General features: G+C 38.2%; 1 long non-coding RNA gene across 1 annotated transcript in view; it reads right to left on the bottom strand.

Moving 5' to 3' along the window:
• The window catches only part of LOC115496238 (uncharacterized), an 89,912-nt gene extending 72,150 nt beyond the window's left edge, over nt 1-17,762 (bottom strand). The window contains exon 1 of the long non-coding RNA XR_012057121.1: nt 16,089-17,762. This is a non-coding gene — a long non-coding RNA (uncharacterized lncRNA). The remainder of the gene's footprint in view (nt 1-16,088) is intronic.
• Nucleotides 17,763-18,260: the final 498 nt, after the last annotated feature.

Genomic DNA, 18,260 nt, shown 5'->3' with positions numbered 1-18,260 from the left:
TGATTAATCAGAAATCACACTTGCAAAATATAACACTATTTTGGAAAGATTTCCTCATTCACAGTCTCCCTAAGAATTTTATAGCAGCCTTATGGAAAACAATAGACTGATCTAAGCTTGTGTCCCACCAATTAATTTATTTCAGCAAGTAGAAGGCAGGGATGTGGAATTCCAGTAAAGCAGACACCAGGAACACGGGTCAGAGGAAGGAAGTGTAAAATGTCCGTTTGTCACCTCCATGTGTTGATCACCAATAGGACAGCAGGAGAGGCCTCAGAGTATTTCAGGGATGAAAGCAAACCACACCACGCACCAGCACCTCCATCAGCTGGCCAGGGAGCAGTGGGGTACCCTGTGCTGAGGCAGTGACACAGCCCAGCCTGGCAGCTCCCAGCTGTGTGCCCGACAGGGGCAGCACGCGTGGGACATGCATGGGCAGGGGGAAGGAGCTGGAAGGAGACTACTGAGGGGAGGAAAAGCAAGGGGAAATTAGATGGGACAATCAATTACAATATTTGAAAGCAGGCAATTAGCATACAATGACCAATTTCCTATTTAAAAAGAAAAAAAAGTTCAGTGGCATGTATTTAAGGCAGATTCAGAATGTTATTTTAACACATAAGCAACAATAGTTTAGAAATCCCTGCTCTGAACTGAGGATGGAGCGAAGCACCCCAGTAGTGACACAATATAAACTGCAGCACATGAAATACTGGAAGTTGATGTAAACAGCTTTTAATAGCAGTGAACATTTGTTGGCTTTGTTTAGACCATCTGGATGTTCCATTGTGTTCAGTGCAGCACCGACTGCTGTCGGGTGACAGTTGATATATGTTAAGTACAAGCAAAGTGCCTCAGCCACTCCAGGGACCCCGAGGAGAACTTTGCAGGGTTTGTGGAATACGCCGTCAGCCCGCAGCGCAGTCGCCTGCATCCTTAATGGCTCGGGGCCAAAGTCCTCTGGCTTTTTTTGCCTTTTTTTTTTTTAATCTTTTTTAATCAAAGCAGGGTTTTGCTTTTACTGTTTGAAAGGTTAGGAAAACTATGCCAAAGTTCTTCCAGGCAGCTTGGAGAGCACCAGCTGACAGGAACGATTTTCAATACGGAGCAAAGAATAAAGAGAACCACTAATCCTGAGAGATTCCAGATTTTACTCATTTTACATGCAATGTGGCTAACAGCCATGGGAATGCCACAAAAGAAAAAAGTTACCTATAAATGCACTGCTGTAATTGTTCTGAAGAAAAGATAGGAAATCAACAGTTAGAAGTATGGAGATTTTCCCATGCCTATCCAGTCATATACTACATTATATACTGCCTGCATTTTGGATAGCTGGCAATCAAAGCTGTATTTCGGGTACTCTGACTATTTCACATTTAATCACTGACTTTGATTAATTGTGATTTAATTGTGAAATTGTGATTTTGAAATGCTTTGACTCCTGAAATTAAAAGTAGAAATTATTTTTTTATTATTATTGTTGTTATTATTATTACTACTACTGTTCTGCATCTTTATATAAATACCCCTTCAGTTCAGTTTTATACAACTAATACTTTTGGAAAGCAGAAAAGGCGGGAATCTGAAAGATTATTTAGATGCATTCACATACCAAAAAAAGTATTTTAACATCATGGGTAAAAAATTGAAATTGTTGCACTCAGCCTTTTCTTACGGTACCGATCATATAGTGCAGAACTGGTTTTGCACCTGTGGAAGTATTACTATTTACTAAATCACATGAGACGTTCAGAACACTAGTTAAAATAGAATTTGATTTTTAAATCTCAAATCAACTGGCACAAATGTATTGAAAAACATGGGAAGGAAACCCACCCTAATTGCCCATAGCATACAATCTTCTCTCCTTTCTCTTTCACCTACACTGTTACATTATGTCATCTTTTTTGTCACTGGCTTTTTCCTGCAAAGTTTAGCTGTTACACCTGTTTGACTCTTACAAGCTGCTGCAGTAGCCTATTTATCCACCAGAAACGTAGCACACAAGCAGACACACTCCAAGGTTTCCACATTATACCTCAGCTCTGACAGGGGCTGAGAGCATAGATTAGTTTCCATTCTGCTTTAACAGCCTCCAGAAGGCTATTCCAAAGGGTACCAAGCAACAGTGGCTGTTAGAGGTATCCATGTTAAACCATCCTGCAAGGATGAATCTTCACTTTGAAGCTACTGAGCAAACACCATGTGCATGGCAATTTTTGCTGCTCTGCAAGTAACATCTTTTTCCCTTTCTTTCAGTCTAACCCAAAAGAAATCATAGTAACAGGAATAGAAATACTTTGTTCTATAAAAATTACTGAGAAGCCTTTCAAATTATATTTGAAATCTACAGAAAATTGTCCTGCAAATTATATGCATAATGTCATCCTTTTCAAATGTAATGAACAGAGGCAATATCTGTGAATGAGGTCAGCAAGTAATAGATTCATTATTTAAAGAATGCTCTACAGAACTTCAAAAATATCCACATCAGGTCAAAAAATATACATGATAAACACATTCTACATTCAAGCTCAAAAACATTATCAAATTACAACATTCAAATATAGACCACTACTACTGCAAAGGAGTCACTACAGGTGGAGTTAACTATATCCAGTCATTTCTATTGCTCACCTAAATCAATGGGACAACTCAACTCATCCAGCTGGATTCCTGCTAGAAGACAATAATACACCCACGCTTCCAATGTGTAGGCAAATTCTGAACCTTCTCTTCTATTGTTGCAATGTGCTAGCTTTTACAATTCTGCAACAGAACAGTTAACATAGGATTGCCTGTTTTCAGTATTATTTCCATTTTGGACAGATTTTCAAAAGCATAATGCACAGCTAATTAATTATTAAGAAATTCCAATCTCTTTGTGATTTGAATTTACAGTTATGCTAAAACTTCAAATAATTTTATTAATTTTATTTTATTTTAATTTTATTTTATTTATTTATTTTGTTAAATAAGTGCTGCAAAACTAAGAACTGCAACCACTAATTTTTACCTAATTTCCAGAAAGATAGACAGGCACAGAGAAGGCAGCCTAGTCAAAGGGCATATAATGTCTACCTGGCCCCCTTCCAGAAAACACCTATCCCAGACACTGCTCATGCACTACCTTTTTCCAAGTATTATCCCAAGTATGTCTTTTCTTTCATTTCCCCCTTTTTTTCAGTTTAAAGCCTCTAAGGCTCAAACTGACAGTTCAATAAAACCTGGCCTGAGCTACAAACACATCACACAAGCTTCCAGTTAGTGACAATTGCAACACACCTGTGATGTTAATGGCAGCTATTTATTTACAGGCCAAGAGGTTTATGATCACATATTCTGCCCATTTCCCTCTGCTGTTCCAAACAAATCTCCTGTCCTTAATTACATGACATCCTTTTTTCAGTTTTTTTACTCCTATTTTTTTCCCTTACACTGCCTAGTCCACAGAACAGCCCTGCACAGGCTCCATAATCAGTACCATAGACCATCCTTGTACTGTACAACACAACTAGAACACAGTTATTTTCTTTGTATAATATTAAGGTTTAAAAAATTATCAACCAATTACTATTATATCAGACAAGAAATCTATGATAAATTAATAAATCATGAAATAATTTGCTCTTTGAAAACCAATAATCAATAGTTCTAATGCTATTTTATACAATCATGTAGTTAAGCAAAAGAAAAATGCAGACATTAAAACGTCTTATCTCAGAAAATGTCAAAGTTTCTGCTTTGTTTTTGAAAGAATGCAGTGGGTATTTTAACTTTATCAGCATTCACACACAAAATAATTCAGTATTTAATTTTTTGTATTTTTGTAGCAATGTAATATTACAAAATAAATCTAATTTTATCGGATTCAGAAGAAGTTATTCAATAAATGATAAATGGATGTATGTAAAATGTAATGTCACCTAGTTAAAAAAGAAAAGAGAGAGAAGATGCTAATTCTGCTGATGAAGATATTGTTTTTCCCCTCTTGTGCCCTATTCATTATGCAAGGCTGCAGAATATGAAGTACAGTGTGTGATCCGGGCAATCTAATGATCTCCCACACCTGCTCATCTGGTACAATTTTAATTAACACTCCAAGGAGGTTTGTCAAGAGTAATCAAAAACATTGTCGCTTATAAAGCTGTGGCAAGAAATCAATAGTTTTCATCAGAAAAGGTAAGGTCTGGCATAACTGAACCATTTAATTGCTTCATTCCAATAAACAAAAACTGCACATTTTAATGACTTGATTTTGGAGATCAATATCTAACCACATATTGCATTGAACAGCAACATGTGGTGGGATATTCACAGCCATTTTAATTCAGAATGAAGCATTCCTCTCTTTTTATTTCATCTGGAATGGCAATAGGTTGCTGAGCCCATGCAGTGCTATGATTTATATCAAATGAGTGACCTCTAGGGCCGTAAGACTAGAATGGGTGACTAGTTCTCAATGGTAAGCTACTGGCACTTGACAAAGTGCATGAAGCAGAATGAATTTACTTCTCTTTTCCTCAATCATCAACAGGCTCTGCCCTGACCCCCATACTGACTCCTATAACAAGATCTCCTGTCTCTGACTGAAAAATTTACTGTCACGTCTACTTTTCATTGAGCTCAAGTGAGTACTTCTGTCACCTTCAGTGAACTGAGTCTGTAAAAGATTTAACTAAACACCAGTCACACTTTAAAAACTAAGCAAGAACAACTCATATAAAAAATAACACTTTTAAGCACTTCTATTTCTTAAAAGTGCAGGAGCTGTGCCTTTTTATTATGGTTCTGCTTCTTCAAGTGTTTGTCATTAACCTGTTAAAAGCTACTGCTCCACAAAGAAGTTAATTAAAGACCCACGGTATAATGCAAGTACCACAACATTAGTAAAATTTATCAGGACTGGAACACTCCTCCTGGACACAAAGGCAGCCAAAGTTTAAATGCTTGTGAACTATGAGAGATTCAACATGGAATTTTATAAATGGAGATACCACCTATAAATCATATAGTCATTTAAATTAATGATCAGTTTTTTATATAGTGTACAGCATCACCATGCTCAAATTATGTTTATGTATAGTAATGATATTAATGAAATTGTTTGATTTAATTTTAAAGCAGTATTTGCAAAACATTTTTTCTACATACTTTCAATAATAACAGCATAGAATACACAATGCCTAGCTACATATAAAAGTAAGAATGGTATATATTAATAATTTTAACTAGTATTTTACTAGTATTTTAACTTTATAAACTAATAAAACCCAACATTGCAAACACCCTGTCAACAATAAGGCAATTAAAAGAATGCCACTTGATGGTTTATTCCAACATCTCACTAAAGCCTTCCACAAAATTTTCACTCCCTCTTTAATTTTCAATTCTTCTACCCTCCCTGCTTCACAGCTTCTGGCTATTGGCTTTTACAATCTGTCCCTAGGGAGCCAGGAGTTATTACCCCTGTCGATGGAAGAGAAAGGGATGTTATTCCCCTGTCACCCTCTCCAGCTCCAGCAGATTCCTAGCTCTGATCTATAGCCTTCATTGGAGAAAAGCGTCTGACATGCTGTTAGTTTTCAGCCCTGTCAGATCTGTCTACCCATGCTACTGGCATTACTTACTGGAGTCAGAGTCACAGGAGTCAGACCAAAAATTTGAGAAGAAAACACTATATCCACTTCTATTTGAGTAAATATAAGAGAGAAATGTCTACTGCAAAGCATGCAGGATTTCAGGAGGCACTATGTGCCATGTACACTTTGAATCTGAGCTTAGAAACAGCTAAAGCAGTATGTGAAATTATTTATGACTGCAATAGAAATATTGTATAAACAAGGTGGAACCAGATAGACCCAAAAGATACAGAACAGTCAGTGAGATGGACTTAAGCAAGTTTAAAGCTTCCTTCAACGCTGTTTTAACAAACTACTGCTTAATTTTTTATTGCTCCCTTTTAATCCACATTCACATGACTGCTATATAAAATAGGCAGGGGAGAGGCGGCATGAGATGGCTGTGACTCTCTTTGTGTGCTCTCTGTCATCCCACAACACAAATCTATACACCAGCATTTTGCATGCATCATTTTACAGGAGTCCAAGAGTAAATTAACTTTTAATTGCAAACTATCTATAAGGTGACTGTATAGACAACTGCTTTAGTTCCTCTTGCAGTTTGTATGCTCAGCAATACAAACTGATCTCTTGCCTCAAGCTGCTCAGTAGTGGAAGGCTTGGCTCTGATCTGCACTGCCTTCTCTGGTCAGACACTTTTCTCATTAGGCTACAGCCAAGAACATAGTGCTTGGCATGACTCTCAAGCAAGAGGTGATATTTGATCCCGATACACACAGCTATTGAGCACACCATCAGCATTAGTGATACAGGCAAAGCTGGAAAGTGGAAGTCCTGCAGCAATCAACACATCTTTGGGCAGATAGGTGCCATCACGCCCTTCTCACCAAGCTCCTCTGGGAAGAGCTTCTCAAGTACCTGGTTGCTATCTCCCTGCATTTTTTTCCACGCCCTTTTCCTTTCTTTTTTCAGCAAGGCCATGGAAAGAACAGATTTGCTTCCCCTTCACATTTTTTAGAGCACAAGCTCCTATCTTCTATATCTCACCATAAACAAGGAGGGAAGGTGCTGCTGTGTTCACTTCCTTTCTCTCCCCTGTACTCAATAAGAAGTAGGAGCAAGTGAGTTATTACTAGAGCAGATAAGGGATTGGAGTCAAGGCAGTGACTGAGCTGGCTCAGGATGACAGCTACTGGACACTGTACGGGTGGCCATGAAGACCAACAACATCCTGGCCTGTACCAACAATAATGTGGCCAGCAGCCCCAGGGCAGTGACTGCCCCTCTGTACTCGGCACTGGTGAGGCCACACCTCAAATCCTGCTTTGGGTTGCTCACAAGAAGACATTGAGGGGCTGGAGCATGTCCAGAGAATGGCAACATAGCTGGGGAAGTTAACTGGGACTGAGCTGGAGGTAACCAGAACAAGGAAAGAAAAGGCAAGAGAAATATGAAAATATTTCAAAGGAAATTTAGATGTCAATCAACATGAAAATACAATTCAAATCTTCAAATGTAGAAGGCAGTCACAGAGAGAGCACAGGAAGAAAGGGTGAGAATTTGGAAGAATTATTGCAGAGAAGACCTAACAGGAACAAGTAACCATGAAAACTAAGGAAAATGTGCAAAGAACAATAGGAAAAACATTGACTGAAACCTGGAAGCCCAAGGATGAAAGTTTAAAAGCAGAGACAATACTGTTTGTATTTAAAAAAAAAAAAGTGCCAAAAAAAAACCCACCTCAACAGACCAAGTAGATTTTGCCTTGAGAAACCTGTTATTGACTTTATTCAAGAAAATGCAATGGTAGTGAAGAGAGAATCTGACTTCACCATGCAAAAATCACCAAGAGGAGAAGCAAAGTCAAGTACAGAAGAGGCTTGTTTATGTTTGAAAGGTGTAGAAAGGAAGTAGGAAAAGTATCTGAAAGCATTCATGAGGTCAAGAGATTTAATTCTTTTGGAAAACACCAAATATACTTGAAAGAGCATGGAAATTCCCATCCATAAATTTTATTCTTCTTGTAAATCCCCTCCTAAATTACTTTAGCATAACACTGGAAACAACAAAATCTTAGAAAACAGCAAAATCCCCCTGTGAACACTGAGTATTTGGCCACTTCATGGCAGGATACAAGGCAAACTCAAACTGCACTTTTGTAAAGGCTGAAGAGGTCTCTCTCCCATCTAGACAGTTTTCTTCCATTTGAGCTTACTTATCACCACCTCTGGGGTTTCCCTTCTCAGTTGAGTTCTTAATGGTGAACTAAAACATCTTTTATACATTGTATGTTAGAAATACATTACATCTCAAAGTTATATCTCAGGTCTAATTGATAAATTTCAACTACTCTCAACACCTAACAAATTGCATCGCTCTCTGTTCTGCAGTGACCTGGTGGAGTCTCCTTGAGAAGATGATCCTAACCAACCCCAGCTGTGCCCAGCTTCCATTAACATTACAGCTCCAGCACACCCACATCTATAAAGAATGGGCAATTTAAAGCTCCCTTTTAAGAGAATATTCAGGTAATAAAATTCAAATCCCATATTCTAAATCCATTTCTCATCAGCCTTTGTAAGTCACAAAAAAAAGCAGGTGATTACAGTTGGAATTAAAATCGGGCCTCTTCTTTAATCCAGCAATAACCACCATATGCTGCATTATTCTAGAAGGAACAAAGAATGGATGCATCTCAACCTCAGCAAAATATCTCATATTAACCCAAGTGGTTTTTTCACTTTTTTTAATCTAAAAATACCCCAAAATGTAATTAATAGATAGCAAATATATATTTTTTTATGTATGCTTGTTGGGAACCTTACTTGTACCTTAGGGAGCACCAAATAAAACTATTTCTATCCTTTCCACATGCATCAAAGCACAAAGGATGGTAACAAAAACTCTCAACTTATTCTGTAAACATCACAAGAGACAGTGGTTTCAAATACATCCTCCTTGTTCAAGACCACAGGAAGAGTTTCACCTTAATGCAGAACTCCACAGCACTGCAGAACCAGCTGAAGTAATTGTAACTGTGGTGGGTGGATGGCAAAGTGAGACAGATCAAAGGGGTCAGAAGGCAGAAAATGTGGCTTAATATGTTATTTGATATTTAACAGTGTATGCAGTGAAACTCAGGACAGATGACTCTGACAAACGGAGAGAAGGAAGGCAAGCCCTTTTTGGAGAAAGCAATCTGCCTAACACCAACAGGCCTGGCATGTCTCAAAATGAAGCGTGGCAGGCAGTGCAAGAAATCCTCAGGACCTGCCCCTCAAGGTAAATTTTATTGAGGTGTGAACCATCCCTGCATCCTCTGTACCCTTATACAACTCCATACTGGAGCGCTGTTCTGCAATCCCTAGGCAAAAAAAATCACTAGTGGTTTCACTGTGTTTCTGCTCTTCAATAGCTTTCAGAACAAGCTGGGATATTTCACGTGAAACATGCATCCCTTTAAAAGGAATACGTCCTTTTTTCCCCTTCAGAAATATTGTAACCCTCAGATTACAAGGTTACTCCACAAAAGCATAGAATCTGTGTGATAGCTATGCTAATTACCTCAAACCTCTGCCTAATGCTGCAACTTCTGTAGATAAAATTACTTTAGAAATAGTCTTTATATTTGATGTTTGGGTGGACAAATGGGAGAAGTCAATCTATTCCTTACAGTATGGTTAATTTGAACAAACTATACAATGGTCTGTCATTTTTTAATGCTCTTTGATCAAGCAAATAATATTTAGTGCTTTACTTATACTTTTCTAGTAAGAAAAATATTAGTACAGGGTGAAGGTTAAATTCAGCTTGTATGCCCATGTGAAGAGATATTACTGTTGTCTCATAAAGAAGATACATAATTAAGCCTGTGAACTGCATGATCAGTTCCATCGTTGCAGAAGGGATTTCTGAAATCTGTATTGATTTTTGCCTGTGAATCTGCATTAGCCTAATCCTCATACACAAGCACTATGAATCCACAAGGGATTTATTTTTTTCCTCTGGTCCACAAAAATCTCACAGCTGATTTTTTTTCCTGAAAATTGTTGACAGACCAAGGTGCTTTCAAATCACCATATGTAAAAAGTACAAGTTGTAGAGGAGCTTTCTGCTGCAGATCCAGATTTGAATATCTGGTCATTGCTTCCACAGTGCTTTGCACAGGGAAATCTTGCTTTGTTTACATTTCTTTAAAAGAGATTCAAAATCAGTTCCTCAGAAATTAGATTAACTTTGAAAAATGCTGGCAACATCAAAATGACAATGAAAATCTCTGACTAAAAGAGGGACCATAAAGAACAGTAATGCTGACTCCTATCAGCAGCCTTCATACCACACTCAAGAATTTGAAATTGGTGTTCCAGAAGTGAGGAATTTTTACTTGAAAAAAACTTCTTTGACTCCAAAGTTTTCAATTTTGCATGTGAATGCTTATCTCGGTATATGTACATTCCTTTTCTGTCTCCCCACTCCATTGGTTTTTTTTGTGTTTTTTTTCCTTTTGGTTTGTTTTGATTTAGTTTTTAACACACAGAAACTGACCTGTAGCTACAGGGAACCCAACACATCTGTGAGAAGGTTGACAAAGAAGGGAAGTCAGATGCTGCGATAGAAATTAATTTTACAGTTCCTTTAGGAATCTAACTCCAAGAGGCAACATGTGTTATTAAAAACAAACTGCTTGCGGTAAAAATCTATTTCTGGGGATTGTTTACTGAAATGAAATGTTTATTCACTAGGGCAGTATTTAAAGCTCCACTGATAAGTGCAAACTGTTCCTGAAAAGAGACAAGGTGTAATAAAATACAAAAGAGAAGTGGTGTCAATATTAGCTTTGCACCAATTCATTTCCAGTAATTTCAGATTTCAAATATGTAAATGAAAGGAAAATTGCAGTAACAGGGAAAGGAGACTTGCTGTGTTTGCTGTTGTGTAATTTTCAGCACTTTCAACTTCCTCACAGAAGGTTCGAGATTATTTTCAGAACTATTTTATAACTGAGGTTGAATAGAGCAAATCATGACATTGAAAAATAGACTTAATTATTCCTACCAAAAAAATTCTTGACATAGGTCCACTTTGTATCAGCTTAAAATACCCTCTGCAGTTCTATTGGCAGGATCACATGTTTACAAGCACTGGATTACAGGAGTAACCACACCTCCAGGCTAATTTAAAACAATTTCTGCTAAATGGAAACAGTAGGCCCCGGGTTCTTCTATTTGGAAGGGGAGGAGGGGAGGAAAACAGCACGGATACAAGAGGATATGTTCCTATTATAACTCCCAGTTCATCAGAATATCGCACAATAGAGGGCAAAAGATCCATTTTAATCTGAGGTGATGCAACAAGACTTAATTTGAGTAACAAAGCTTTTTTTAGGTCGACAAAGTGCATAAAAATAGACTATGGTTTGTTAGGGAAAATCACCTCAGCACATCTCCCAAAGTATTCACAGCAACTCCTGCAAGTTATTAATTTGTCACAGGATATTTGCTCTCCCTAACTAGGTACACTCCAGCAGTATTCTCAGAATGTCTGCAAGTCCTGTTCCAGAACAAATATGTACTTACACAATTTAATAGTTTATATCTCATTTTTAGTTTCATATTAGAAATACTCATTTGGATGCATTTATACAGTATAGCAGTAAGGAGGAAAAATTCTAAAAAGTCAAGAATAATTCATGGGTTTTATTCTCTCAAAATAAACATGGTCCAGGCAAACCTTTATCAGTATCCCATTTTGAATCTGGATTCTTGTCACTTGGCCCATAGACACACAGGTTTTCGAACCAACCCAAACATCAGAAGCAGCACAGCCACCCAAGCACAGCACTGTACCTGAGTCCCAGCAGGCTGATATGCTGAAACACTACTGCTGTCCAGGACAGTGGGACTGTTCTCAACACTCAAATTACTCCAGACATCTCCACATCACTATCAAGGACACTAGAGCATGAAAAGTACAAATTCCCAGTGTAATCACCTCTAGTAGCTGAGGTGGTTATTCCTCCTTCCCAGTTTTGCCCTGAATTACAGGACACTCTACCACAGGCACTGTATATAGACAGTAAGCCTTCACAGCCATATTCTGATTAGAAGATACAAATTTCAAAATATTAAGTAGTTATTCCTACAGTGAAAGTCATAAATAAAGATTTCCCTTTGTCTAGCAGCCTTTTTTCCTTCTCTCTCCAGCCCTGATTTTTTGGTTGTTTTTTTTTCTTCTTCTTTTTAATAACCCCTATTGACCATTGCACTACTGACTAATATCGTCTGCATCAGAAGGAAAAATGCTGAGGATGTTTGTCAGCCACACTGTCATGAAAGTCAAAAGCAGATATGTAAGAGAAGAAAGATTATCACATTAGACAGACAAAAAGAAAGATTAACCTATGAGAACTGTAGAAGCAGAAAGATGAGCAAAAAGTGGGGGACTGAGTGGCTCCAGGGGATTGGTAATGGGTTAGACTGCCTTTCCCCTCTAGATCACTGGCTTGCATCCAGCCCACATCAGTAGTGACTGAGTGTCATTACCACCTGATGGATTTTTGGTGACCTCTGTAAAAATGAATTGATGGTTTCAGTCCAGCTGAATAAATGTTCCCATCACAGCAGGTACACCACTGTCTCAGCAGAAGGAAGGGAGCAAACATGGAGCAGAAAATGTACCTCTATTCCTACAAACCAGTTTAATACACAAGAAAGTCCACTTAAAAGAAATGCCACAGAGATTTATTTAATACTTTCATAGCTAGAGGACTGTGCTTTGTTTTTGCAGCCTTAGTGTTCACCATCCCTCAGTGCTCTCCATGCATTTGTCCTGAATTCTCACAGGCAAAAGGCTGCCCACAACCAAGCCAGTGCAGTACAACTGAAAGTCTCTTAAGGGACAATCAGAAGTTGAAATTATATTACATGTTATGGAATTGTTGCTTACATTTTTCCCATATGAAAGCCCACTAAGACAATATGCTTTATACATGTCTCTGGAAGAGTTCTGTTTAAAGGTTGTGAAATATGAACTTGCCTGAAGTAAGAATTAAAATCATGTTTTCTCTGCAATTGGAAAAGAGAACCAAGTGAACACCCTCTCCAGTCTGTTTTAAGTTGCATACATTTTGCCAGAGCATTACATGTGCATGCAGAATTAAGAGATATTTAGATAATATGGTTGGAATGTATAGGAAAACACCTAAAACTGTCTGGTCACTTCAAACAAGAGTTCAGCAGGTTCCTTCTCTAAAGCAAGCAGGAAACCAAATGGTTCCCAGCAGGGTATTTGGAATGCTGTGAGCTGCTTCATGCTTCTTCCTTCAAGGGAGCTCCCAGAGAGTCTAGGGAAAAAGCTCAGTCCTTGAGGAACCCAAAGCACAAGCTCTAAATGGCTCCTTTTCCCAGTGCTAACAACAGGCGGCCTCAAGACTGGACTGGGGGATGTAGGTCCAACATGGGCATGGTCACATCTGTGTACTCAAAGAGCACGGCACACAGGGAACTCGAGCTGTCACCTCTGTCACCACTGCCAGTACCTCAACTGCTGCGGCCTCAGGGCACCTAACCCCTCCCAGAAGCACTGCATTTTCTACAGGTGATCAGATTACAATGTATGACATTGTATTCCAATCTCTTCAAATGCTCTAACACTTGCAAAATTATCTAACTTGAAAATGAAATTATATAAAATTAAATAAATACTAATCAAAAGAGGTTGTTGTCCAGCTTGCTAAAGTTACAGGAAGAGACTGGGGAAGCTCAGTGATAAATAACAGCTGATATGGCAAGCAGAATGTTAAATGAAGCATTTTTTCAGAAACAGGCCTACGTAGACTTTGCTGTAGCACTACTTGAGATATTTTTTTAAAAATAAACTAAGGGGTGATATTTAACAGATGTTATAATAGAACAAGAGACATGGTTGCTTCTCTATTTTATATTTTTTCTTTCACAATGGAAAAACTATTTGAAGTTGACTTATTTTACAAAACAAGTATGCAGAATTTGTGGGGGAAAGGAGGACTTTTTTATTGTGATAGCACAAGATTTCCAGGTGTTAGGTCCTTTCTTTTGTGAGTGACTTCCACTGAGACAACCTATAATGGGACTGTGCCACCAAAACAAAGAAAATTTTTACCCAAAACTGCATTTCACTGAAATGAAAAAAGAAAAATTGCAGAAATTTCCTCCTGTCCTCAAAAAACCAACCAACCAAAAAACCCAAACAAAACAAATAAACAAAAAAACCTCAAACAAAACCAGAAAAGATCAGGTTGTTTTAAGTAGAACTTAGCATCTTTAGTTACATATAATTAAGTGTCTCTGTCCTGAGCACCCAACAGCAAGAACCTCAAAGTTCAAGATGTTGTTCTCTCACTAACCTCTACCTTCTCACCAACAAAAATATACAAGCAGGAGGTGAGAAAAGGATTTCTGATCTACTAAAAAAGAAAAGCCTCCATCAACTTATCATGAGACTAAAAGGCTTGACACTTCATTTTCTTTGTCATTTATTCAAATGCTAATAGGAATTCCTGCAGTCTCTGTGTCCCTGTTTCTTGAACTTGTTCTGGCTTTACCCAAGGTAAACAAGCCCCTGTATTTTTCCATCTCATTACTTCTTCAGAGACAGAAGCTTCTTCTTAGAGGTGATGGAAAAAAATGTGTAAGCTGGCAGAGGAAAGCAAAACTGTTGTGAAATAATTAATTTTTGTTTGCTTTGGGGTTGGTTTTTTTTTGGTTTTTTTTTTGTATATGACACACCCCCCGTGTTGTTTGGAGGGTTTTTTTGTCTTTACACTATTACCTGATATTGTCAGGAAAGATGGACAGGAAGGAGCAACTGGTTTTCCACTGACCTAATAAATTGACCAGCTATAGCGGAGAGGTGTGATAAGGGATATATCACATGTATGCTCAGTATAGTTACTGTAAAATCTTCATGAAAAGCCTCAACTTCACTATTTCTTCAAAAGCAAGAATTTAATTCTAAGATTCTATCAACATTTTTTCTTTTAAATCTGTACTTGGTTCTTCCCATTTCTTTTCCCCAAGAGCAGAAGCAATTTTATGTGTCAGAACTTTTCCGACATCAATGTTGTGCTTCTTTAAAGGAGAAGGAAGAAATAGGTCCCTGTTTTAACAAGTCTAGACAAATAGTCTCATACAATGAAAAAATGCTGCCTTAAGATTTTTCCTTTAATATCTCTGAACCAAACAGAAAGTACCAACATGGAAAAACCTTAAACTGTATACTTCTGTGCTGACTCTTTGTTTATGTGCAGCAAAGAGAAAATCACTAGCACATGTCATAGCTGTTGCAAATTAAAGCTCAACTTTGTCACCCTTACTAAACCAAAGAGCAATTATTCCTGCAAATTAGTACAATGGTACTATTCATTCAGGTAAATACTGTTCCACATACGGATTGCAGAATCAGGACCTGCAAGAAAGCAACACTTTTTAAATTGCCTAGCTGATCTACATTTTCAAAGAGAAAATGAAGATCAGTCACTCAACCTGAGGGATGGAATCATTATCTGAAATCTGAATACATATAAAGAGATTATTGCAACTGTAAATTTTAAAATAGCTTCCCACCAGAAAAAGAATACACATATCATTATATATAAATAAATATTACACATAATTGTATATTTTATATACCTAGATTAAACATACAAAATAATATATTTGCACCTTCTTATTTAAAGCATAGGCACCTGATAAATTTGTATGTGATATACCTTCACACAGCAGAATAAGCAATTCTCTTGGGGTCTATAAGCAGCTAAGTAGCCTGGCTCAATTGTCTTGTCATGCCCTACAGTCTCCTCCAACTCCTTTGTTCTGGTATCCACAAAGCTTTATTAAAGTAGAGTTGAGTCATTTGCTCACCGCAATTCCAACAAACTGAGCCAAATGAGCCATGCTCAGCCATCTGGAACCCCTTCCTCCAGAGTTTGCTCCCTTTGGGCTGCAGAATCAGTCTATTACCCCTGCATGACATGATCCAGAAACTTGCTACCACTACAGGACCTCAATTACAATTCCCAGCCCGGGTATTGCTGTCAGGGATTCTGCAATGCAACAGACACTGCATTTGTACCTCACGTTACTGCAAAGCTATTAAAGCCTTTGCACTTGGGATTCATGGACAACATTACAGGGGCTATGGGCCAGAGGAGGAGTCTGCGCTGCCTCAACGGGACTTCAAGGTGGTCAGGAGCCCAGAGGAGGATGCACAGCTCTACAACCAGATGAAAGCAAACAGGCACTCCTACCCTCCCAGCTTCCTTATAGCCACTTACTGCCACAGGGGCACACAGCACTTGACTGGTCAAGGCAATCCATCATGGCAGCACTGACAAAAGGACAGATTAGTTACTATTTAGTTAGACTATTTTTTACTACTAAAAAAAAAAAAGGACTTGTGCTGGCAACCCATCCCCCACTTTTCCCCAAAACACACAAGGGGTTTCTAGTGCTGGTAAGTCAATACCTCTTAACCATGTCTGAGACTTGATTCAGAGGAAGGCACGTGGCCCTCATGGCTGTCCTGCTTGTCAGGAGTGCGCTGCAGTACGCTGGGCAAGGGAGGAAGGATGGCCCCAGAAGGAGAGAAGCTGCTGTCCCAGGAAGAGGCACGGGCTGCACTGCTCTGTCCTCTGTCTCAGAGTCACTTCTGCATCAGCCTGCAGGTCAGGGAACAAAAGGAGGGTACAGTACTGTGGCCAGCCAGCATAACCAGAACATATATGAATGAAAAGAAGGCAACCTAAATATTGAACACACTCTCCTGTTACAATGGAAAATACTTATTGACATCACTGCAAGCAAAACCAAATGGCATTATCCTGACAAAACCTTTTCAGATGGAGATAAAAGAGAGGTCCTTTCAAACATGGCCACTAGGATGTCAAAGCAATTTTCCTCTCCCCTTGTCAATATCAGCATCCCTAAGCTGAAGCTAATGGCATGTACGTGTGCTATTAATGCTTTATTGTAAGAATAAGGATTTTTCCTTTCACTGAAGCTAGTCACATCGTTTGTGTTCAAGGAGAGGCCTGTTTATCCCCACCACTTCAAAGCTATCCCTGCACTGAAGTTCTGGAGTTCTGGCCTCACCAAACACTTCAAAGCTTGTTCTAGCAAAACATATAAAATATGTGACATGGTCAGCAGCAGCTCTTACACGAAACCCAAACCCAAATCCCCAAAATCTACAAACATTCCTGCCTCCAGGGGCTTCCTCTCTCCTCACTCAGAAAAGCAAGGCAGCAGCCTTAAAATCTTTCTCTGAAAAGCTTCTACCTTTCTACATTAAATAGGCATTAAATAGTTGCATATTTTTTCTGTAGTGTCTTTTCATAGCATTTATAACACTACAGAATATAATTATGTCGTTCACCTACAATTTCAAGCATTGCCTTATGTATTCTTATAGCTATGAGAGCTTTCCCACACTGGTAGCAAACTTAATACGAATATTCTGAAGAACAAAACATGTTACTTCTTGAGCCATTCAACACATTCATTCAAGATATAAATACAGGCCTACACCATGTCATTGGAAATTTGAATCCTACCAAAAACCTTATTTCACATACAAATACAGAAGTTTACTTCCAATAAAATACTTCTGAATACTTCTAAAAGTATTCATACAGGTATCCACTAGCCCAATCTTTCTCTTCTAAGTCAAATGTTATGCCAACTTGAAATCCTTACTATTTTCTTCTGCCAGGAAAAAGCAGGCATGAAGTAAAGGCTATTTCATATTCCATTTTCTATAGAAGAGATAGAGTTGTGGCTTTAATTCTGTGTAGGCAGGGACACCCCCACAGTGAGCCTGCAAACAATTCAGATAGAAGACATGAAAAATATCAGCTAATTCTTATTAAGGATCACATAGTACAGTTGCTTTCTACAGCAAACTACAGAGTATTACTGCAAGCTGCAGAATATTTCATGTTTCACTTTAACATCAGGCTCATGGAGAGACAAGATTACAGAAGATTCCTATTTAAAATAAAATAAAGTTCATGTTTGAAAAAAATCTAAGTGTACCATGTAGGTTCTAAACCCTGACAAAAAGTCCAAAGAAGCCAAATATTATTTTATAGTTTAAAAATAAAATAGTATTATTTCTGAGCCAACATCTTATTTATTTCTGTTGTATTTTTGGAAGAAATACAAAGGGCCATCTCAATATTATATTCGCTCAGTACAGGATGAAGAACAGACCTTGTATATTTATAAATTTAGTTTCAGTAGTATTAAATACATATTATTACAGATTTTCCATTTTATTATAAACATTTTATATATATAAAATAAATTCTTGCTCAGCAGAGAAACAGAGGTTTAGAATGAAATGCCTGTGGCTCTGCCCTACTCTGAGGCAGGTGACTGTCGTGGGTTCAGAGCATTAGCAAAGAGAGGCAGTGTCACTGCAGAGGAGACCTCGGCCTTGCTTTGAGGACATGAGGACAGCAGCAGTTTGCATGAACCCTGCAGAACTGGCCAGCAGACAAAGACAGATACTTATTTTCCCCAAAAATCCTCAAACTGGATATGATGCCCCTCAGAAAGAGTTAAGACAGTCTGCAATTTAGCCAAATCATCACCTCCGTATCAAAATGCCATGCAATTCAGGATTTCAGATATGGCA

This window comes from Taeniopygia guttata, chromosome 8 (assembly GCF_048771995.1).
Source record: "Taeniopygia guttata chromosome 8, bTaeGut7.mat, whole genome shotgun sequence".
NCBI classification, from domain to species: Eukaryota; Metazoa; Chordata; class Aves; order Passeriformes; family Estrildidae; genus Taeniopygia; species Taeniopygia guttata.
Note: the sequence above shows the minus strand (reverse complement) of the source record. Positions and strands in the feature narration are given on the sequence as shown.